The following is a 21596-nucleotide window of genomic DNA, read 5'->3' on the forward strand; positions in this document are numbered from 1 at the left end:
CAGTTAGTGCAGTGCGTCCTGCTCACAGTGTTCAGCTAAAACTACAAGTTAGTGGGGTGCATCCTGCTCACAGTGTTCAGCTAAACCTACAAGTTAGTGTGGTGCGTCCACTTCACAGTGTTCAGCTAAACCTACAAGTTAGTGCGGTGCGTCCTGCTCACAGTGTTCAGCTAAAACTACAAGTTAGTGCGGTGCATCCACCTCACAGTGTTCAGCTAAACCTAGAAGTTAGTGCGGTGCGTCCTGCTCACAGTATTCAGCTAAAACTACAAGTTAGTGCTGTGCGTCCCGCTCACAGTGTTCAGCTAAACCTACAAGTTAGTGTAGTGAGACCTCTGCACAGTGTTCATCAAAAGCTACAAGTTAGTGCAGTGCGTCCTGCTCACAGTGTTCAGCTAGATCCATTCCTGTTATCTTCTTACTGACAGGCAGGCTTGTCTTGTTACAGTATTTACAGCTACCTGAAGAATATTGCTGGTGTTCTTTTGATCCTATTAGTACCACAGTCAGGCAGCTAGACTATTTACAGTTAGTGCAGTGCGTCCTGCTCACAGTGTTCAGCTAAAACTACAAGTTAGTGGGGTGCGTCCTGCTCACAGTGTTCAGCTGAACCTACAAGTTAGTGCGGTGCGTCCTGCTCACAGTGTTCAGCTAAACCTACAAGTTAGTGTGGTGCGTCCACCTCACAGTGTTCAGCTAAACCTAGAAGTTAGTGCAGTGCGTCCTGCTCACAGTGTTCAGCTAAACCTACAAGTTAGTGTAGTGAGACCTCTGCACAGTGTTCATCTAAAGCTACAAGTTAGTGCAGTGCCTCCTGCTCACAGTGTTCAGCTAAAACTACAAGTCAGTGTGGTGCGTCCCCCTCACAGTGTTAAGCTAAACCTACAAGTTAGTGCGGTGCGTCCTGCTCACAGTGTTCAGCTAAAACTACAAGTTAGTGCGGTGCGTCCACCTCACAGTGTTCAGCTAAACCTAGAAGTTAGTGTGGTGCGTCCTGCTCACAGTATTCAGCTAAAACTACAAGTTAGTGCTGTGCGTCCCGCTCACAGTGTTCAGCTAAACTTACAAGTTAGTGTAGTGAGACCTCTGCACAGTGTTCATCAAAAGCTACAAGTTAGTGCAGTGCGTCCTGCTCACAGTGTTCAGCTAGATTCATTCCTGTTATCTTCTTACTGACAGGCAGGCTTGTCTTGTTACAGTATTTACAGCTACCTGAAGAATATTGCTGGTGTTCTTTTGATCCTATTAGTACCACAGTCAGGCAGCTAGACTATTTACAGTTAGTGCAGTGCGTCCTGCTCACAGTATTCAGCTAAAACTACAAGTTAGTGGGGTTCGTCCTGCTCACAGTGTTCAGCTGAACCTACAAGTTAGTGCGGTGCGTCCTGCTCACAGTGTTCAGCTAAACCTACAAGTTAGTGTGGTGCGTCCACCTCACAGTGTTCAGCTAAACCTAGAAGTTAGTGCGGTGCGTCCTGCTCACAGTGTTCAGCTAAACCTACAAGTTAGTGTAGTGAGACCTCTGCACAGTGTTCATCTAAAGCTACAAGTTAGTGCAGTGCCTCCTGCTCACAGTGTTCAGCTAAAACTACAAGTCAGTGTGGTGCGTCCCCCTCACAGTGTTAAGCTAAACCTACAAGTTAGTGCTGTGCGTCCTGCTCACAGTGTTCAGCTAAACCTACAAGTTAGTGTAGTGAGACCTCTGCACAGTGTTCATCTAAAGTTACAAGTTAGTGCAGTGCGTCCTGCTCACAGTGTTCAGCTAGATTCCTGTTATCTTCTTAGTGACAGGCAGGCTTGTCTTGTTACAGTATTTACAGCTACCTGAAGAAAATTGCTGGTGTTCTTTTGATCCTATTAGTACCACAGTCAGGCAGCTAGACTATTTACAGTTAGTGCAGTGCGTCCTGCTCACAGTGTTCAGCTAAAACTACAAGTTAGTGGGGTGCGTCCTACTCACAGTGTTCAGCTAAACCTACAAGTTAGTGGGGTGCATCCACCTCACAGTGTTCAGCTGAACCTACAAGTTAGTGCGGTGTGTCCTGCTCACAGTGTTCAGCTAAAACTACAAGTTAGTGCAGTGCGTTCTGCTCACAGTGTTCAGCTAAAACTACAAGTTAGTGTGGTGCGTCCACCTCACAGTGTTCAGCTAAACCTAGAAGTTAGTGCGGTGCGTCCTGCTCACAGTGTTCAGCTAAAACTACAAGTTAGTGTGGTGCATCCACCTCACAGTGATCAGCTAAACCTACAAGTTAGTGCGGTGCGTCCTGCTCACAGTGTTCAGCTAAAACTACAAGTTAGTGCGCTGCGTCCACCTCACAGTGTTCAGCTAAAACTACAAGTTAGTGCTGTGCGTCCTGCTCACAGTGTTCAGCTAAACCTACAAGTTAGTGTAGTGAGACCTCTGCACAGTGTTCATCTAAAGCTACAAGTTAGTGCAGTGCGTCCTGCTCACAGTGTTCAGCTAGATCCGTTCCTGTTATCTTCTTAGTGACAGGCAGGCTTGTCTTGTTACAGTATTTACAGCTACCTGAAGAAAATTGCTGGTGTTCTTTTGATCCTATTAGTACCACAGTCAGGCAGCTAGACTATTTACAGTTAGTGCAGTGCGTCCTGCTCACAGTGTTCAGCTAAAACTACAAGTTAGTGGGGTGCGTCCTACTCACAGTGTTCAGCTAAACCTACAAGTTAGTGGGGTGCATCCACCTCACAGTGTTCAGCTGAACCTACAAGTTAGTGTGGTGCGTCCACCTCACAGTGTTCAGCTAAAACTACAAGTTAGTGCTGTGCGTCCTGCTCACAGTGTTCAGCTAAAACTACGAGTTAGTGTGGTGCGTCCACCTCACAGTGTTCAGCTAAAACTACAAGTTAGTGCGGTGCATCCACCTCACAGTGTTCAGCTAAACCTACAAGTTAGTGCGGTGCGTCCTGCTCACAGTGTTCAGCTAAAACTACAAGTTAGTGTGGTGCGTCCTCCTCACAGTGTCCAGCTAAACCTACAAGCTATTTTTTTGCGAGCTCTGCACAGTGTTCAGCTAAAGCTACCTGTAGAAGGTTGGTGGTGTTTTCCTGATCCTATCACTACCGCAGGCAGCTAAAAAAGCTACAAGTTAGTTTTTTGCGAGCTCTGCACAGTGCTCAGCTAAAGCTACCTGTAGAAGGTTGGTGGTGTTATCATACTACAGGCAGGCAGTTGATTTTGCTAGCTGCAGTATCAGTACATATATATATATATATATATATATATATATATATCCCAGCTTAGTGCAGCTACAGGCCATTAGTATGTCTGGAAGGCCAAGAAGCGGAGGCAGACAGTCACAAGCCAATAAGAGAGGGCAAGCAGGCTCTGTGTCTAGTGCTGGTCGTGGAGACGGTGCATCCTCATCAGCACGTGGCCGTGGGACACGCTTGGCCTTTTTTTCGGCAGCTGGCCGTGTTGAGCCGCAACATGCGGAAGACTTGGTCGAGTGGATGACCAAGCCGTCCTCATCCTCCTCATCCTCTCTCACCCATGCCCAGGGTACTTTGTCTGGCAAAGCAGCGGCCTCTTCCCTTGGCTCAATGTCATCAGTGACTCCTTCCCTAGCCCCACCATGTCCTCCTGAGGAGTCCCTCGAACTGTTTGACCACAGTGTTGGGTACATGCTCCAGGAGGATGCCCAGCGTGTGGAAGGCTCTGATGATGATACTGAGCTCGATGAAGGCAGTAACGTGAGCACGGACAAAGGGGGTGCCCAAGAAGGACAGCAATCTGGCAGTCATGCTCCCCCTGCTGCAGCATACTGCCAGGTTTGCTCCAGTGATGAGGAGGGAGGGGATAATGAGGTCACTGACTCAACGTGGGTGCCTGATAGGAGAGAGGAGGAGGAGGTCCACACCCCAAAGCTCCACATGTGCAGGGCGTTGCAGTCTCTGCGCGTTATTCAAAAAGTTCTTTGGTGTGGGCCTTTTTTGAGACGAGTGCATCAGATCGCACCGCTGCTATTTGCAACATATGTCTCAAGCGTATCTCGCGTGGCCAAAACATCTCCCGCTTGGGTACCACATGCTTGACCAGATATATGTTGACCTGCCATGCAGTTCGTTGGCAAGCGTATCTAAAAGACCCACACCAAAGAACAAAGAGGACCTCTCCTTGCTCCTCATCAGCTGAGATCTCCAACCCCACTATACCTTCAGTCCTCTCTGAGACCTGCACTGAGAGGAATGAAGGTGTAGAATTAGGTGTGTCACAGCCAAGTACTTGTGGGCAATCTGCTTTTGGTACACCGACGTCAGATTGTACCAGGCAAATTTCCCTGCCCCAGCTGCTGCACCGCCGAAAGAAGTTTGCTCCCAGCCATCCACATGCCCAGCGGTTGAATGCTAGCTTGGCAAAATTGCTAGCACTGCCTTTTCAGTTGGTAGACTCTGCCCCCTTCCGTGAGTTTGTGGAATGTGCGGTTCCTCAGTGGCAGGTACCCAAACGCCACTTTTTCCCACGGAAGGCGATTCCGGCTCTCTATCGGCATGTGGAAGGCAATGTCCATGCCTCGCTGGACAGGGTGGTCAGCGGTAAGGTGCATATTACCGCTGACTCATGGTCCAGCAGGCATGGACAGGGACGTTACCTAAGTTTCACGGCGCATTGGGTGACTCTGCTGGCAGCTGGGAAGGATGCAGGACAAGGTGCAGTAGTGTTGGAGGTTCCGCCACCACGCCTCCAAAATTCTAATGATTGTGACACACCTCTCTCCTCCACCCCCTCCTCTTCTTCTTCCTCCATGGCCTCTTCCTGTGCTTTGTCCTCAGAACCAGCGGTGCTCCATAGCCGTTCAAGGGGCTACGCAAGTACGCAGGCCAAAAGATGCCATGCGGTGCTTGAGCTAGTGTGCTTGGGGGACAGGAGCCACACTGGGGCAGAGGTTCTGTCAGCTCTGCAGGGGCAGGTTCAGAGGTGGTTGACGCCACGCCAACTTAAGGCAGGAATGGTGGTTTGCGACAATGGCACCAACCTCCTCTCTGCCCTCCGACAGGGACAAATGACCCATGTGCCCTGTTTGGCTCACGTCCTTAACTTGGTGGTGCAGCGGTTCTTGGGCAGGTACCCGGGCTTACAGGATGTCCTGAGGCAGGCCAGGAAAGTCTGTGTGCATTTCCGCCGGTCATATAATGCTAGTGCTCCGCTGACGGACCTCCAAAAGAAGTTTAACCTGCCCAAGAACCGCCTAATCTGTGACATGCCCACCAGGTGGAACTCAACGTTGGCCATGCACATGCAGCAGAGGGCCATCAATGAGTACCTGTGCGACTATGGCACCAGGACAGGGTCAAGGGAGCTTGTTTTTTTTTCCCACGCCAGTGGGCCATGATCAGGGATGCATGCACTGTCCTGTCACCATTTGAGGAGGCCACGAGGATGGTGAGCAGTGACAGTGCATGCATCAGTGACACTGTCCCCCTTGTCCACCTGTTGGAGCACACGCTGCGTGGAATAATGGACAGGGCACTTGAGGCAGAACAGAGGCAGGAAGAGGAGGACTTCCTTAGCTCTCAAGGCCCCTTTTATCCAGACAGTGTTCCTGCGTGCCCGCCGATCACACAGGAAGAGGAGGAGGAGGAGGAGGAGGAGGAGGAGGAAGATTGTGTCAGTATGGAGGTAGAGCCTGGCACTCTGCATCAGCAGCAGTCTTTAAGGGATCAGTCCCAAGAAACACATGGACTTGTACGTGACTGGGAGGAGGTGGCTGCGGACCATGTCGTCCTTAGTGACCCAGAGGACTCCGGACCGAATGCCTCAGCAAACCTACGCTGCATGGCCTCCCTGATCCTGCAAAGCCTGCGTAAGGATCCTCGTATTCGTGGTATCAAGGAGAAGGACCAATACTGGCTGGCAACCCTCCTTGATCCACGTTACAAGGGTAAGGTTGTGGACCTTATCTTGCCATCGCAGAGGGAACAGAGGATGAAACATCTTCGGGAGGCCTTGCAGAAAGGTCTGTGCAACGCGTTCCCAGAGACTGGGAGGTTACAAACTCCTGTTTCTGGACAACGTGTTGCTGAGGCTTCGGTCAGTCAAAGAAGGAGCGGTGGAGAAGGTGGCCGTCTGACCGATGCGTTCAGACAATTTTTTGGTCCGCAGCCCCAAGGTATGATTGGTTCCAGCAACCATCGCCAGCATCTGTTTTACATGGTGCAGGAATACCTAGGGGCAAGATCTGACTTGGACACCTTTCCCACCGAAAATCCTCTGGGTTACTGGGTCTTGAGGATGGATCACTGGCCAGAGCTTGCACAGTATGCAATTGAGCTACTGGCCTGTCCTGCATCCAGCGTTCTTTCGGAACGCACATTCAGTGCTGCTGGAGGCTTTGTAACCGATCACAGGGTGCGCCTGTCCACCGACTCGGTCGATCGACTGACCTTCATAAAAATGAATCAGTCTTGCATCACCACCAGCTACCAAGCACCTGATGCTGATGTAACCGAATAATTTTTTTTGAAATCTCAGATCCCTTCAAAGACTGCCTATGCTGATGCTGAGTGACTATCCCTGAGCAATTATCCTCTTCCTCCTCAATCATCACGCTAATAGCTTGTAAGAACATTTTTGGTTCTGGGCGCCACCACCAGTGCCTAAGGCCCAATTTTTCAGCCCCTGTTTAACAGGGGCGTGTTATTACAATTTTTGATGCAATACTTTGCAGCAGGGCTCATTTCTGCGTTCCAACTAGAGTATCTGTGAGGGGTTGCAGTGTTGTGGCACCAGCACCAGTGCCTAAGGCCTAATTTTTCAGCCCCTGTTCAACAGGGGCATATAATTACAATTCTTGATCTAATATTTCACATTAGGGCCCATTTCTGCACCCACCAAGAGCGAGTGAGGCCTTACAGTGTTGTGGCACCAGCACCACCACCACCAAAGGCCCAATTTTTGTGCCCTTGTTCAACAGGGGCATGTAATTACAATTCTTGATCTAATATTTCACAGCAGGGCCCATTTCTGCACCCACCAAGAGCGAGTGAGGACTTACAGTGTTGTGGCATCACCACCACCACCACCAAAGGCCCAATTTTTCTGCCCTTGTTCAACAGGGGCATGTAATTACAATTCTTGATCTAATATTTCACAGCAGGGCCCATTTCTGCACCCACCAAGAGCGAGTGAGGACTTACAGTTTTGTGGCACCAGCACCACCACCACCAAAGGCCCAATTTTTCTGCCCTTGTTCAACAGGGGCATGTAATTACAATTCTTGATCTAATATTTCACAGCAGGGCCCTGTGAGGGCTTACAGTGTTGTGGCCACAACAACACCTAAGGCCCAAATTTCTGCTGAGTATATAGGGCAGGCCCCTACTTTCAAACATCTAACTTACAAACGACTCCTACTTGCAAACGGAAGGAGACAACAGGAAGTGAGATCAAATCTACCCCTAGGAAGGGAAATTCTCTCCTGTAAGAATTAATATGGAAAAAACATTTCTCCTTTCAAATGATGCTTTCCAATCCTTGTTCCACAAAAAACACCAAATTTTCAAAAAACATTTGTCATTGGGACAAAAAGTGAGGTGAAGTCTTCTGAAGAGGAGGAAAGACAGCAAAACAAATGTCACAGAGGTGATAACCCTTCCCTATGTTTTCCAAAAAGCTTAAAAAAGATTTTTTGGCTGGAGCTAAACACGTTAAAAATGTACCCGTTCAAAATTACAAACAGATTCTACTTAACAACAAACCTACAGTCCCTGTCTTGTTTGCACCGCCTGTATACTGCTGTTCAGAGTATATAGGGCCTGGTGGCCCCACACCTTTCCTTATTTTAATTTGGGTGCGGGGTTCCCCTTAATATCCATACAAGACCCAAAGGGCCTGGTAATGGACTGGGGGGTACCCATGCCGTTTGTCTCACTGATTTTCATCCATATTGCCAGGACCCGACATTACATTAAACCCGCAAGCAGTTTTAAATGAGATTTTTTCCTTTAAAAATGACATTTTGTGCAGGGACTGTTCTAAACACGGGAAACATGTGCCACTTTACAGGCATACTATAGACACACCCCAGGTATGATATTTAAAGGAATATTTCACTTTTTTTTTTACTTTAAGCATCATTAAAATCACTGCTCCCGAAAAAACAGCCGTTTTTAAAAGTTTTTTTTGCATTGATACATGTCCCCTGGGGTAGGACCCGGGTCCCCAAACCCTTTTTAGGACAATACCATGCAAATTAGCCTTTAAAATGAGCACTTTTGATTTCGAACATTCGAGTCCCATAGACGTCAATGGGGTTCTAACGTTCGTGCGAATTTTCGGTCCGTTCGCAGGTTCTGGTGCGAACCGAACCGGGGGGGTGTTCGGCTCATCCCTAGTGACAGTACAGTTCCCTGTCCTAGTAATTGTCGCCCAGGGTTCTAAATAGGCAGGTTGAGGGGCTCTAGGGGCATTTAATGTGGAGGAATCTGTTTTATCAGTTTCCTCCAAAGTTTGTAAAATCCATTTGGGGACCTGGAGCCCGGAGATTCCATAGCGTTATGGGTGGGACGGAATCTCCAATCCTTGGAAACAGCCAGGAGTCTGGCTAGTTGATTGAGCAGGTGGGTCCTGGGCTTATAGCAGAGTCAGGATTAGGGTTCTGGACTCCACCCAGAGAGACAGGAGGTCTACAGGAGTCTAGAGAGTGTAGGTGTGTAGGTGTGTAGGTGTGTAGGTGTGTAGGTGTGTAGGTGTGTAGGTGTGCACTAGTGAAAGCCAGAGACCTAAGTCTGAGGATCAGAGCAGTAAGGGGCTGCTTTCTAGATAGACGCTGTGTGCGTTGAAACTGTGTGCATCTAAGGAGACAGATGAGAGCCTGAAGTGGAAGGCTTGAGCAGCGAGGCAGCTGAAAAGAGGTACAGTAGTTGTACGGGGACCCTGTTATATGGCCAAAAGGGCTGAAGCGTAAAAGCCTAAGTGGCAGTACTGCTGAAGAGAGCCAGGTGGCTTGGCATTTTTTATGTGTTATTGTTTTTGGGAGAAGAAACCCTGTGTGGGCATCCAAGTGCATGTATGAACTTTCCTTTATTTTGTTCCTTTTAATAAAAGTGGGCTACCATGCCCTTAAACTAAAGTTCCTATTCGCTGAGGATCTTACTGAAAAGGCATCTACCGCTGAGCTAGACATCCCCCAATGTCACAAGTGGTGTTCGAATGCGGGCAGAACTGGAGATCCCTGAAAAAAGTGAGTTCATCTGTTTTATATGAACTGTGTTTGTGTGAATGAGACTGCAAAAATCTGTGTGTGCAGCTGAGAAAAGCAACTTGCTTTAAAGAGACAGTGCTTATTTTTTCCTGGACTGTGCAAAGTTGTTCTGGAGTGACTAAGTATGGGGTAATCAAAGCTCCTAAAAGAAGCAAGGTTTGCAGAGATGAGAGACAGAGCTCTGTGGCTGGAGGGGTTGTTACCGCCCGAACAAGCCCCATACATGCCTGATCAGAGTTTACCAAGGAGAAAAAGGGCTAGGGTTGTCCCTAGCAACACTGGTGCAATGAGTGCACAGGTGATTGCTGGTATGGAGAGTCCACCAGCGTTTGAAACTGCAGTGGATTGGTGCAAGCGGCACCTGGCAGGAAAGGACCAAGCTAAAGTGGAAGGCAAGCCAACCTTCTATACAAAGAGAAAGCTGCCGGATGTCCATACCTGGGAGATGGGTGTTGTTGCCCCTGGCAACGCTGCTGCAGTTAAACCAGCAGCTGTTGCGAAAAGTGTGAAAGTGACACAGCTTGAGACAGGGTCCAGCGGAGGGAAGCCTGTGTTAAGTGCCAGAAGAGAGGCTAATCAAAGGCTGAGACCGAGAGTGGTTGCCCATGGTAACGCAGAGGAAGCCAGTCGGGCTGTCTGTGTACCATGGGCTATGTCTAATAAGGATCGTGGCAAGTGGCTTAAGCAGGAGCTGATACAGCATGTTGGAGAGAGCCAGCAAAGTTCTACTGGGAGAGTGCGGTCTCCCATGGCAACGAGAGTGAAAGTGGTGCTGGAAAGGAGGAGCTGCAGTGGAGATTTTGCTCAGCGTCCCCACCAAGAGGTCTGTGCGTTCCAGCCAGCTGGAAATCACCAGGAGAGAAGAGCTTGCCCTAGGCTATGGAATACGGCTGGAGATAAAGTTGCTGAGAAAAAGTATTTGTCTGCAGGCCCAGATTCCTGTGCAAATATGTTTGCAGTTACCCCTAGCAACAAGGAGGAGTTTCCTGCTGTGCCTGCAGGGTGTGCTAAACAGTGGGAGATACCTGCTGTAGTTTCATCCCTTGGCCACCAGGGGGAGTTGGCCAGTAAAAGTGCAGCAGAGGACTGGTTCATAAGACAACGTACCCAAATGAATATGGTGACCCCAACTACTGTGGTGGGTAAGACTGTCTCTAATGAAATGATGGCTGGATCTGCTGATTTCATGTATAAAAGGACTGGTTACGAGACTGTCCATGATGATGTGAGAGTGATCCCAGTTAGTGGGGCCACTGAATGTGCGCTTGAGAATGACTTTTTCCCTACCCAGTGGGAATGCAGGGGTTAAAGTCCAAACAGAACCTGTGTTGTTAACTAAAAGTGTTGTGTCTAATGACTGTCAGTCTCAAGTGGGCTAGGACAGCCTGCAAAAGCTAGAAATGCTGTAAGTGTTACTGTTAATGAATATTTTCCTGCTGTTGGGAAAACCCCAGGTTCTTTCAGAGCAAAAGTTATCACAAATGGGCCGTTGCCTGTAGCAACTGGTGGTAGGACAGCACAGTTATCCCCAGAAATCTCCAGGGAACTTCATGTATTGGAGTCGGAGGTTGCCCTGGACAACTGCGATGTCACTCTGGTGGGACAGTGTGGAACTGTACCGTGTAATAGTAATGTGTTAGTACAAGCTGCTAGTACTAAAAATGTGCCAGTAAATGGTGGGTTACCACAATCTGTGAAAAATGCAAAGGTGTGTGAGGTTTATGAAGCGCCAGCCAAGCAAGGTGGTGAATATGGTGTATTGCAACTTGCTGTGTTAAAACCTGTGTTACCACAGTCTGACATGATTTACAATGACTGGTGTAATGAGTCTGCAGCTAAGCCAGTCTGTTCTTGTGTGTCTCCTTGGGCAGATGGAGCGGTGCTGAGGAGTACCACTGAAGGGAGCGCACATACAATAGATTGGGATAGTTGGGGTAAAAATCTTATCTCCCTGATAGATAAGGTTTTTATGCACAAAAATAAGGTGGACAAAGTTTCTGCTGTACCAGCAGGAGGGACTGCAGAACAGCTTGTACCTGAGGGCGCAGTGGCTGCTGCAGGGGTTAACCCTCATGAGCAGGATGAACCAAATAAGGGCGAGCGCACAGCAGAGACATTGTCCGTGACCCACAAAACTGAGGTTGACATGGAGTGTCAAAGTGACGGTCACTGGTAAAGTTCTGGAGCAGTTCGCTGATGCTGAGTCTGAGAAGTTGGGTATGAGTCCAGCACCTGGCAGCGCTCTGGTGGAGCACCAGGCTGTGTTTACCTCCAGCTGGGAGGAGGTTCCATTAACCGTTGCAACTTTTCAAATCTCAGCAAGTGAGTCTCTCTGCATCCCCAGTGTCATGAAAGTCCCCAAGAAGGACTTAGGTCTGGAGTCAAGGGCCTGGTTTATAACCAAAGCATTAATAGAGATGCTTGAACTTTGGGATGTACAGCCAATCTATACTAGTGTGTCTCCTCCACAGTCTGACGGTCTGGTACTGCGGAGTACCACTAGGTGGAGCACTGAATGGCAGGCTGTACAGAACAAAGAACAGGACAGGAATGGTTTATTCCTGAATTTGTTACTTTTGTTAAAAGTTGCCACTGCGTATGCTGCTGGATTACGTCCAGAAGAAATAATGTTTGAGAGAAACTTTGGAGAAATGGAAAATAAGCCTAAAATGTCTGTGGTCTCACCTCCCAACAGCCAGATGGGAAGCATTTCTGCTGCTATGGTCCAGGGTGGTGCTGGTCAGTTGTCGGTGAAGGGCGCGTATACTGCACCAGTGGAAAAACCACATGAGGTGGAAGGGCCAAGTGTGGACCCGAAAGCAGCAGAGATCCTGACCGGGGCTCAAACGAAGGTGGTTAAAGAGACTGGGGTCCCCAGTCTAAGGTTTGGTTTTGGTGACACACCTAATAAAGTCCCTAAGACAGGGGAACGGGTAAGGAGTGCAGTAAAAATTTTAGGTGGATCAGATGAGAGCTTGCCTGTTCAGGTGGATAAAAATACATGTGGCATCAGAACAGGTCAAGTGGTAGGACAGCTGCCTGCAGAGTGGCTGAACCCAGGGGAGGTGACGTTCTGTGAGATTCCCGTGGGTGATGGCGGCCCACCGGTATGTGTGCCCTCTGCAGACTCTGCCCTAGCAAATGCTGGAAAAAAAGGCATTGACATGTGCAACATTGAGAGGTGTAATGTTGGTTTGAATATGTCTTTTAATGATGAACCAAGTAATGTGTTAATGGTACATGATGATGTGGTGTCCAAAGGTACAGGTAAACCTGGTAAACAATTAGTGGCTGCTGAGTCAGGTACCAGAAAAAAGAGGGGTCCCATTACAGGCCCCCTACAGTCTCAGAACAGTAATGCTGAGGGAGGTTTTGGGAAACCAGGAAACTTGAAGCGTGGGGGCAGAAGGGTTGGTAGAAAGACCAGGGGTACCCTGTTAAAATTTCAGGAGAGGAAGTCCTTGTGGAAATGCACCCGGAAGAAGAGTTGGGAAGGTCTCAAAACCCATAGCAGATTGACAGGGGGGCAAAGAGAGAGACATTAATGGAAGTGGTGGGTTGAGTTCCCCTTTAGGAGAAGTGAGGTTGGACAGGGTTTGACTTCTGTAAGCTGTAGTTGGCACATAGGTGCCAAAAGGAAACTGTTTCGCCCTCTGGTTTGAAACAAGGGGGAGGGATATGTGACAGTACAGTTCCCTGGCCTAGTAATTGTCGCCCAGGGTTCTCAAATAGGCAGGTTGAGGGGCTCCAGGGGCATTTAATGTGGAGGAATCTGTTTTATCAGTTTCCTCCAAAGTTTGTAAAATCCATTTGGGGACCTGGAGCCCGGAGATTCCATAGCGTTATGGGTGGGACGGAATCTCCAATCCTGGGACCGGGTTTTGGAAATGGCCAGGAGTCTGGCTGGTTGATTGAGCAGGTGGGTCCTGGGCTTATAGCGGAGTCAGGATTAGGGTTCTGGACTCCACCCAGAGAGACAGGAGGTCTCCAGGAGTCCAGAGAGTGCAGGTGTGCACTAGTGAGAGCCAGAGACCCAAGTCTGAGGATCAGAGCAGTGAGGGGCTGCTTTCTAGATAGATGCTGTGTGCATCTAAGGAGACCGATGAGAGCCTGAAGTGGAAGGCCTGAGCAGCAAGGCAGCTGAAAAGAGGTACAGTAGTTGTATGGGAACCCTGTTATATGGCCAAGAGGGCTGAAGCATAAAAGCCTAAGTGGCAGTACTGCTGAAGAGAGCCAGGTGGCTTGGCATTTTTCATGTGTTATTGTTTTTGGGAGAAGAAACCCTGTGTGGGCATCCAAGTGCATGTATGAACTTTCCTTTATTTTGTTCCTTTTAATAAAAGTGGGCTACCATGCCCTTAAACTAAAGTTTCTACAGACTACACAAGGCCGCCACGCAGGCGGCCTTATATAGTGTGGGGCATGTACTAAACCCCCTGGGCCATAATTGGACAAAGCCACCCTGGCTTTGGCCAATTACGGCTCTCTGTACACACGGCACTGTGATTGGCCAAGCATGCGGGTCATAGTGCATGCTTGGCCAATCATTAGCCAGCAATGCACTGCGATGCCGCAGTGAATTATGGGCCGTGACGCACCACTCGAATTTGGCGCGAATGGCCCATATCGTTTGCATTTCGACGAACGGTCGGACAGGCGATGTTCGAGTCCAACATGGGTTCGACTCGAACTCGAAGCTCATCCCTAGTAATGACAAGCTGGATCAGAGGTCACACAGGAAACAGGATACAACACATAAGCTGCAGACCAAACAGCAATGAACCTCTGTAGAAGCCCTGTTTAAATAGCCCGCCTGACATCAGCATTAGTGATAGGTGTGCGTCTAAAAGGGCTAGTGCGCTTGCGTGCGCGCCAGGCGCTTGCAGGGAGAGCCTGTCTTCTCTGACATTGCCCCCACCCTACGGGCAACCTCCGGGTGCCCAACTGGTTTCTCTTTTGCGGGTTCGTGTGGAAGAAGGCATGGATCAAGTCTGTGGCATGTACATTTCGTGCAGGTTCCCAGGAATTCTCCTCTGGACCATAACCCTTCCACTTGATTAAATATTGTGTCTGACCCCTTCTTTTCCTGCAGTCTAAAACAGCTTCAACCTCAAATTCCTCATCCCCATCAATAATAATAGGTGCTGGAGGACCTGGTCTATGATCCGGAAATGGATCTGGCAAAACAGGCTTCAGCAAGGATACATGAAACACTGGGTGGATTTTAAAAGACTCAGGTAAGGTTAATTCAAAAGAAACCATTTTTCTCCTTACCAGAAATGGTCCTACGAACCTTGGTGTCAGCTTCTTTGAAGGACATATCATCTTCAAATTCATTGTTGAAAGCCATACTTGATCTCCTGGTTGCAAGATCAATTCCCCCCTCCCCCCCCCCCCCCCCTTCTTTTCTTGTCAAATGATTTCTTACTGTCCTCCTGTGTTTCACAATGGTTTCTTGCAACAACATATTATTGCAAGAGAAAAAGTCCGGAGTATCCTGGACGGCTGGAACGGAAGATTCTGTTACAAGATTAGGTAAAAGGGTGGGATGGAATCCATAATTTGCAAAGATTGGAGATTGCTTGGTGGCAGAGTGGTTGGCAGTATTGTAAGCAAATTCCGCCAGGGGTAATAATAATACCCAATTATCCTGGACAAAAGAAGTAAAACAGATGTATTGTTCAAGGGTTTAATTAGTCCTCTCTGTCTGCCCATTAGTTTGTGGGTGGTAAGCAGAAGATAATGAGAGTTCAATCTGTAGGGTCTCGCACAAGGCTTTCCAAAATCTGGATGTCAAATGGACACTGTGATCAGACACAATGTTTGCAGGGACTCCATGGAGTCTGACAATTTCTTTTACAAAAACTCGAGTGGTTTCTGCAGCCGATGGTGTACTTTTTAGAGGAATGAAATGAGTCATCTTTGATAAGCAATCCACTACCACAAAGATAGCGGTACATTCTTCAGATGGTATAAGTTCAACTATAAAATTCATAAAAATCATCTTCCACTGTCTGTTAGGTATAGGCAGGGATCTGAGTAATCCCCAAGCTTTGTTACGGGAACTTTTACTCCGGATGCAGTTGGTGCATGAATTTACAGGCTCTGCAGTATCTCTCCAATCCTGGCCACGAAAATGAGTGTTGTACAAGTTCCACAGTCTTATGAACCCCAAAATGGCCTGCCAAAGGGTGGTTATGCCAAACCCCCAAGATTATTGCTCAAACCTCTTTAGGTACAAAAATCTGCTTCCATTCTTTGTGATCCCTGGAGGACTGGGTGTTTCTGCAGAAGCTTGCTGTAACTGAGACAAAAGGTCAGCATGCAATAGTAGGAAGTTTTCGGCTGGTAAAATAGTGTCAGGTATTAGGATGTCTTTAGGATCTTCGAACATGCGTGACAACGCATCAGGCTTAGTGTTCTTTGATCCGGGCCTGTACGTAATATGGAATGAGAATCTCTAGAAAAAGAGTGCCCAGCGAGCTTGGTGTGGTTTGAGGCATTTAGCGGATCGCAGATATTCAAGATTCTTATGATGCGTGTAGATCAGAATTGGATGGGCCTCTCCCTCCAGCAAGTACCTCCATTCCTCTAACAAGGCTTTGATCGCCAAAAGTTCCCGATCCCCTACATTGTAGTTTCTTTCAAATGGCGTGAGTTTTCATGAAAAGAATGCCACTGGATGGGTCACTTCTTTGAGGCCTTGACGTTGTGATAGAATGGCCCCAACTGCACTTTCTGAAGTATCCACCTCCACAATATAGGGCAAGGTAGAGTCTGGGTGACTTAAGACAGGAGCAATGGTAAACCGTCTCTTCAACTTTTCAAAATCGGCTTGTGCCTCAGAAATCCAACAGAAATGGATACCTTGTTTGGGCAGCTGTGTAATAAGGTGAATGATAGCTGAAAAGTTCTTGATAAACTTGCGATTAAAAATTGTCAAAGCCCACGAACCGTTGTATTCCCTTCTTGTCTGTGGGGGCTAGTCAATGTAGTATCGTTGAGACTTTCTGTGGGTCCATCTTGATCCCTTCGGTCAAAATGATCAGACCTAAGAACTGGATGCTCCATTGCTCAAAGTTGCATTTCTCAGCTTTGGCATAAAGACCATATTTGCAGAGCCAGCACGATATGCTTTTAATACGCCCTTGGTGCACTTCCAATGATACAGAGAATATCAAGGTAGACAGCCACAAAAATATCCAGAAATGTCATTAATGAAGTACTGGAAAGTGGCTGGGGCATTGCAAAGACCAAAGGGCATTACTAGATATTCAAAGTGCCCAAATCGGGTACGGAAGGCAGTTTTCCATTCATCCCCCTTCTCGTATATGAACCAGGTTATAGGCCACTCTTAAATCCAGCTTGGTAAAGATGCTTGCTGAATTGAGTCTTTGGAACAGTTCAGGGACTAGAGGAAGGGGATAGCGATTCTTCACTGTTATTTTATTTAGGTCACAATAGCCCACACATGGTCTCAGGGAATGATCCTTCTTTTCTACGAAAAATATACCAGCACCAGCCGGTGAGGTAGACAGATGGCTGAATCCTTTCTGCAGGTTCTCATCAATATAGTCCTTCAAAACCCCTGATTACAGTTCAGATAGAGGAAAGATGCACCCAAAGGGAATCTCGGCTCCGGGAAGGAGCTCAATGGGGCAGTCATAAGGTCTGTGTGGAGGAAGGGTGTCTGCTCCTCATTTGCTGAAAACGTCCAGGTATTCGTGGTAAGAATCCGGAACTACTTGACATAATTCGGGGTCTGTGTCCATACACAGCAAGGTAGCAGGTGATGGTGGTGAAGTTTCCAAACAGTGTCTCTGGCAATATGGTGACAGGAACTTGAGACTTCCAGATTCCCAGTCTATCTGTGGGTTGTGGGCCTGTAGCCTGGGTAGGCCCAGGATGACAGGAAATAAGGGTGAAGAGATTGTGTCTAAATGCACCAGCTTTCGATGGTTGCGTGGAGGAGATGGTCAGCATTGGTGGGGTCTCCTTGGTTACCTGTCCAGATTTAATGTGAGACCCATCGACCAGGAATACAGTGAGTCCCTGTTCTCTGGTTTATAAAGGAACGTGTTACTGAGCTGCGAAGGACTGGCCGATGAAACAGCTATATGCTCCAGAATCAATAATAGCGGACACTGATACGGTTCTTCCCAGCAGCTGGAAGGAAACGGGCAGAGCGATATGAGGGGAAGGGAAGGACACTTACGCTTGGCAGGACAGGTACGTACAAAGTGACTGGCTTCTCCACAATACAGGCAGAGGTTATTTACTCGTCAGCGTTGGCGTTCTTCTGGAGTCAATGAAGAACAAATCGGGCCCAACTGCATGGGTTCAGGCGCCTCTGGAGTTTCCAGGAGCCAGGTTAGGAGGAGTAGGGGTCTTAGGTAACATCCAGGTTGGATGGAACAGCTGTGTGGTTCTTTCAGACCTGTGTTCTAGTAGGCGGGGGTCAATCTGAATGGACAGAGTGATTAGGGCTTCCAGAGAGCTTGGCACCCTGACATGAGTGAGCTCAACTTTTAGGCTTTCCAAGAGACCCAAATGAAATTGACGCAGGGCTGCCTCATTCCAGCTGGTGTCTGCACTCCAGCGCCTAAAGTCAGTAACATAGTCCTCGGCCGCTCTGCGGCCTTGCTGGATTGCATGAAGAGCAGATTCAGCAGTGGTGGTACGTTATAGGTCATCATAAATCAGTGCCATGGTGTCAAAGAACATTTGCATGGTGTTTAGTTGTGCATTGTTCTCTTCTAACAGCCGGTGTGCCCAAGACTGGGGTTCCCCTTGGAGGAGGGAAATTATGAATCCCACCTTGGTGGTTTCCAGGGAAAAAGTCTGTGGCTGGAGGGCAAAGTAGAACTGGCATTGCGATAGGTTTTAAATTTGCTCCGATCACCGCAAAACCTCTCAGGAGTAGGTACTCGGGGCTCAGGGGGTAACATCACTGTATGGCTGGCTGAAGCACCAGTTTGGGTGGTGGAGGAGGCAGGATCAGATGCAGGAGCTGTGGTTGCTGGAGTGGACAGGGACTGGACCCGCTCTTCCAGACGCACGTATCCTTCCTGCAGCGATTTAACTGCTTGGGTAAGAGCAGCAAGGTGCTGACATATTTTATCCACTGGAGAGGGTCCTCTTGCAGGCTCAGACATGGCTGTTTGGTACTGTTACATACCTGGGATGTGAGCCTGACATGCAGAGGAAGAACTCTCGTAAAACTCCGGCCCTCAGACTACTGGTAATAATACAGAAGCATGGTGGGGTATGAGTGCCTGTAAACATTTCAATAGTCCGTGTAGTAGTGGTGGTCAGCAGGTAGATAGTAGAGGAGCTGACACGATGCTTGACTGGTGGCAGGCTGGGTTGAACAACACGGAGAAGTACCAGATGCAGGGCTGGGAGCTGTAACAGGCTGGATGAGCGAGATGCAGGGTCAGACAGGCTGGGTCGGTAACAATCAGGCATAGACGGTAGGCAGAAGGGAGGTCAGGTCACAAGCCGAGTAATTCTGGAAGATCAGCAGACAGAATTGGTAGGCAGGATTAGAGTCTAAAAGGAAGCCGGGATCAGGACAGGCAGCAAACAATCGCAGGTAACGACAAGCTGGATCAGAGGTCACGCAGGAAACAGGATACAACACAGAAGCTGCAGACCAAACAGCAATGAACCTCTGTAGGAGCCCTGTTTTAAAAAGCCTGCCTGACGTCATCATTGGTGACAGGTGTGCGTCTAAAAGCACTAGTGTGCATGCATGCGCGTCGGGCACTTACAGGGAGAGCCTGTCTTCCCTGACATTGGGAGAGCCTTCGTGGAACTGGAGAGGTGTTTGTGTGGAAGTTGGGGTTGGTAATGCAAAGGATTGGGGAGGCCTAGGGGGCTGCAGAGGGGGCAGAGGAGGCCCTGGACTAGCGGGGTGCAGTGGAGGCCCTTGTCTGAGAGAGGGGGTGTGGAGAAGGCCCTGGACTAGGAGGGGGCAGAGGAGGCCCTGGACTGGGGGGGGGGGGGGGTGCGGAGAAGGCCCTGGACTAGCGGGGTGCAGTGGAGGCCCTGGTCTGAGAGAGGGGTGCAGAGAAGGCCCTGGACTGGGGGGGCAGAGGAGGCCCTGGACTTGGGGGGGGTGCGGAGAAGGCCCTGGACTAGCGGGGTGCAGTGGAGGCCCTGGTCTGAGAGAGGGGTGCAGAGAAGGCCCTGGACTGGGGGGCAGAGGAGCCCCTGGACTGGGGGGGTGCGGAGAAGGCCCTGGACTAGCGGGGTGCAGTGGAGGCCCTGGTCTGAGAGGGGGGGGTGCGGAGAAGGCCCTGGACTGGGGAGGTTCAGAGGAGGCCCTGGACTGGGGGGGTGCAGTGGGGACCCTGAACTGGGGAGGTGCAGAGGAGGCACTGGAGTGGGGGGGGGTGCAGAGGAGGCCCTGGACTAGAAAAGGGTTGGTGTAGCAAAGACCCTGGGATAGGAGAGGAGGCCCTGGACTAGGATTGGAGTACATCGGAGGCCCTAGACTGGGGGATGTAGAGGAAGCCCTGGACTTGAAAAGTGGGGTTGGTGTGGCAAAGGACCTGGATTCTGAGGACAGGGTGTAGAAGAGGCTCTCAACTTGGGGGGGCTGTAGAGGAGGCCTTGGACTAGGAGGGGAGTGCAGAGGAAGCCCTGGACTGCTGGGGGGGGGGGGGCGGCAGAAGAGGCCCTTGACTAGGAAATGATGGTTGGCAAAAGACCCTGGATGGTGGGGTACAAGGGAGATGCTGAACTAGGTGAGGGGTTGCCTCGAGGACCCAGATTAGGAGAGGGGGTGTCTGGAGGCCCTGGACTAGGACAGCAGGTGTCTGGAGTCCCTGGACTATGAGAGGGAGATATCCCTCTGGGCTAGGAAAGAGGGTGCCTGAAGGACCTGCCAGCTTCAGGGAGAAAGAGGCTGGATCTAAAGCCTGGGCTGAGGAATATCCTGTCTGGGCGCTGGAGGATGAGTTCACAAAATAAATAGGGACATTTATCAATTGTCGCAAGTAATGCCAAACAGGAGCAGAGAGACAGGTCGTGTGATCTATTTATTCCTTGTTTGGCTGTACTTCTCCTGTGGATCACAGCAGTGCAGATTATTTTGCACTCCTGTGACCCTTTTTCAGCTGACAGCGGGCTGTCAGCTGACGTCAAAGAGGCGGTCCAGGCTGGGGAAAGATTGCAACCTTATGGTCAGAATCCGCTCACATGCCTGGAATGGCACCCAGCTCAGCCTGAGCTGGCCACTCTCGCCCCCTCCACAGCCCAGCGTATCAGTGGTGGCGGGGGGGGGTCAGAGAGCCAGAGACTGACAGTCACCAGCTCTCTGAGCTCTTGGTGCACTAAGAACTCGAAGAACTGAGTGATCGGCGGTGTTTGATTACTCGGTTCTCAGCCTTAAAGCTGGTGGGGGGACAGATGCAGCATCCACCTACGTAAGTATGATTTAAAAAAAAAAAAAGAAAAAATTCACACACCCGACATCTCCTCTTTCCTGCTATCTAGCCCACATGACAATTAGGCCTCATTCACATGGAGCATATGCGTCCATGCCCTGTGTGATGGCCATGTACCGCCTGGGGATACTGGGTGTTCTGTGCATCCCTGTGCAGGCAGTCCAGTCAAAGTCAATTGGGACGCAGCAGCTGCATGGACATAGTCAAATGTCAAATTTTGACATGCAGGCAGGAAGGGATGCATATATCTGAACGCACAGTGTCTTCGGATCTGTGCACCCACTTCTATAGGTGAAGCTCCCTGGTGGATGCACATGCAGCAAAAAGTGGCTCAGCATGCAGGACCTGTCTCGGCGCCTGTCTGAATGAGCCCTTAGGGGAATTTATCAAAACTAGAGCAGACAGAATCTGGAGCAGCTGTGCATGGCAACCAATCGACTCAAAGCTTTAATTTTCAAAGCTGAACAAGCTGAAGATAGAAGCTGTTTGGTAGCCATGGACAGCTGTTCCAGATCCTGACTGCACCAGTTTTGATAAATTCCCCTCACTGTGTTTTACATATATTACACCTGACTACCGCATTCTAAGTAAAGCACATGCTTTGTTAAAGTGGTTGTAAAGGCACAAGGTTTTTTACCTTCTTGCATTCTATGCATAAAGGTAAAAAACCTTCTGTGTGCAGCAGTCCTCCCAGCCCCACTTACAGCCCCCCATACTTACATGAGCCCCCTCTCGATCCAGCGATGTCCATAAGAGCCTTGGCTCTGCGGGGACTTGTACTCCTGATTGGCTTTTGGCAGCAGCGGGAGCCATTAGCTTCTGCTGCTTTCAATCACAGCCAGTGAGTCAATCAGGAGACAGAGTGGACGGTGTGCGTCTGCTGGATGCCCCCATAGCTGCTTGCTGTGGGGGCACCTGG

The sequence above is a fragment of the Aquarana catesbeiana genome, linkage group LG06, assembly GCF_042186555.1.
Source record: "Aquarana catesbeiana isolate 2022-GZ linkage group LG06, ASM4218655v1, whole genome shotgun sequence".
NCBI lineage: Eukaryota > Metazoa > Chordata > Amphibia > Anura > Ranidae > Aquarana > Aquarana catesbeiana.